The sequence below is a fragment of the Nicotiana tomentosiformis genome, chromosome 8, assembly GCF_000390325.3.
Source record: "Nicotiana tomentosiformis chromosome 8, ASM39032v3, whole genome shotgun sequence".
In the NCBI taxonomy this organism is placed as follows: Eukaryota; Viridiplantae; Streptophyta; class Magnoliopsida; order Solanales; family Solanaceae; genus Nicotiana; species Nicotiana tomentosiformis.
The window spans coordinates 88,839,277-88,842,769 of NC_090819.1; positions in this window are offsets into that span (position 1 = coordinate 88,839,277).

A 3,493-nucleotide genomic window follows, 5' to 3' on the forward strand; every position below is an offset into this window, starting at 1 on the left:
AAAGACATTTATTTGAAGGACTTGATTTAATTGGGTGTAATTGTGTTTATTAATTGTTGAGTGATATTAATGGTATTCTTGTTATCTGTTGTGCATATCACTGATTGTTTTATCCTGCCCTTATTATTATTTGTTTCCTATTATTTGTATATTATATTGCACAGGTTATTAGACTAGTGAGTGTCTTGACTGTACCTCGTCTCTACTGCATTGAGGTTTGTCTTGATACTTACTAGGTACCGACCGTGGTGTACTCATACTACACTTCTACATATTTTTGTGCAGAGCCAGGTATTGGAGACATCGAACTTGAGAAGAGTTAAAGCGGGATCGTAAGGATTCAAGGTAGAGCTACTTGGTCGTCGCAGTCCCTTGGAGTCTTTTCATTTCATTGTCCTGTTAATTTTAATCAAAGAGTATTGTATATTCGGTACTCGTGATCATTCCATGTATTCAGTTAGAGTTCGTGACTCAGTACTACCAGTCTTGGGAGGTTGTACCTTCATATTTGTTCAACTGTTAGTTTTGGTTACTTATTTAATTTTAAAAAAAATATAGCTCCAAAAATGTAATTGAAATCGGCTTACCTAGTCTTAGAGACTAGGTGCCATCACGACGTCTGTGGTGAGATTTTGGGTCGTGACACTACCCTGGGGTAGAGAGGTTATTTCCGATAGACCCTCGGCTCCCTTCCTCTAAGAACTCCCCACCTTGCTCTTGGGGTGAATCGAACTCACAACCTCTTGGTTGGAAGTGGAGGGTGCTCACCACTAGAGCAACTTAAATAGTGATGAATAATTTAAATACTCAATTAAAAATCGATTATGTTTAACATGAAATAATTCTTGTACTTAGCAAAAGCAAACTACCAATCAAACAAGAATGTAAAAAGAATTAGATTATTGTAATAGCAAAGAACTAGATTTAAAATACAAACGACTAATATGTACCATAATATTTTAGAAACTTTATATAAAAATATACATATATATAGGTGTAATAATAAATTTAAATAGCTAATTCTATAGTCGGTTTGGTTCGGTTTTTTCCGGTTATTTTTTTATTAAAACCAAAACTAAACCAAATTTGATCGCTTTTTAAAATTTAAAACCAAAACCAAATCAAAACCTAAAAATTATCGATTTTTTTAGTCGGTTTGGTTCGGTTTTCGGTTTGGTTCATGAACACGCCTACTTCCGACTGCTGGCAATATGCCATCAGAGCACTCCAAAGGGTGAAGTAAACAGAGTACCAATATTGTAAGTAAGCTTTACAAAATATTTTTGGAAAGGCAAAATGGATCGTAGAAATCCTAAACCAGTGTTGTCTCCTTGTTCCCTCTGGTCCTCTCTTTTTCAGTGATGAAGTTTTGAACAAAACCCCACAATTTTTTAATGGTGAAGCTGCATGCTGTATGTATATACATTTATTGAATTAATAAGATGAAGTTGTTATACTCAAAGACATGGACCATTTCAATGCTCATTGAAATTTTCTCAATATTTGTTTTAAACAGGTTACTAATATTGATCTTAATTGATTAGATTTATGCGGTTTGCAAATATATATTGGTCTCATGTCGCAGCTTTGTAATTGATTTTGGTCCTTATTCCTCCGTAAGACTAAGGGGCCATTTGGTAGGAGGTACTAAAATATTATTGAATAGCGTGTACTTAGTAACGGTGGTATTAGTAATGTTAGGATTAATTATGCTGTCATTAGTTATGCTGTGATTATTTCTTATTCATTATTTGATTTGGTGTATTAAAGCATTGTATAATTTTTTTTTAAAATTGATTACAAAAACACCCTCCCCATTCTTTAACTTTGTACATTACTATTTTTACCGCAACAGTTTTATTACCCTCCACATTATTTACTCTCTCTAATGCCATTTTTTTTTACAGGAGAACAAAACTAAAAGAGAAAACTAATTGAAATATTAAAGTTAAAAGCGAAGAAAAATTTAATTGCTTTGACATATAATACAAAATATCAATTATTAAAAAAATAGGTAAATGTTTAACAAATAAAGAAACTTCAGTTTATACATTGAACGATTTGAAAATCAAATTTAGTATTAAATATGATTTTTTTAATTATAGTAGAATCCTAAAGGGAAAAAATTAATTAAAATATCAAAATATATAAATATACAAAATACGACAGAAAGTATTTGGAATAGGTTTTGAGGGATTTGAGGGGCAATTATGTCTTTAACTAAGCTTATGCATGTATTAATAACCTTGGTATTGCTAATACCATGGTTTGCTATTCATTAGCTATGCATAGGATAATACCAAATAGGGTGTGTAGCTAATGTTTGTATTAATTATACATAAGTTAAAAAAGTATATCAAAAAAAGTATTACTAATACACAAAGATAATGCATGTATTATTTTTCTAATGAACTCTGCAAAACGACCTGTAAATAGGTTTTCCGGACAAAAATAGATTTGTACTTGATATAATGCACGTACCGGAGACAAGTAAGAGTACCGGAGACAAGTAAGAGTACCGGTCAATTTCTTTCATGTTGTAAAACTAACCCTCAACTTTCCTTAGCATCTATATGTGGGGGAGGGATTATTTGAAGCTCTTTATACTTGCTCAACAAATCTCTCTTGGACCCACTAGGTTTTACTAATATAGAGTTTGAAGTAAAAAAGCATTTAGGTAGGAGGAATAAAGGATGCTAAAAGACTTAGTCATAACCTCTGTTTTAAAAGGCGTTTTCGGGGCGAGTCCCGGGGCGAGGCGTACCAAAAATGCTCCGAGGCGATGGTGTGGGGCGAAAGTCTCAAGAGGCGTATGCCCCGCAATTTGAGGCGTACTCCCGGGCGTTCGGGACGCGCTTTTTTAGTAAGGAGTAAGCCCGAGAGACTTTTTCAAATTAAAACAAAATTTGTTGAATTAGTCCTTCATATAATACTCAAATTCTCAAAAGTCAGTGTGGTAATTACTCAAAAGATTTAAAAAGGAACTCAAAAGTATTTAATTTAAAAGTAAAGACCTTTTTTATTGATTTAAGCCCTAATTCATGATTTTTCTAATTTTTTATCTTGTCCGCTAGTCTGCTAATATCTCTCAAAAGCAACGAATATTAATTTTTTTTACAAATATAAAAAGAACTACATTTTTCTTCATAGCAGCAAATTCAAAGTTTAAATTGCAAATTAATCATCCTTTTTTTCCCTCCATATAGAAAACTTTATTCTTTTAGACTCAAATTACTTGTGCTTGTAAGTAACGTATAATAAATTGTTTTGATTAGTTTTTTGTGGGGATGGAGCATACATATATATCGTTTTCTTCAATTTTTATGGAATTTTACCTGTTTATAAATATTAACTGTCATTATATTATTTTATAAAATATTAAAAATTAAATACCTCTGGGGCTTACGCCCCATTGAGGCATATGTAAAACGCCCTGCCTTACACCCACGCCTTTTAAAACACCGGTCATAACACAAGAATTCCATTCCATCTC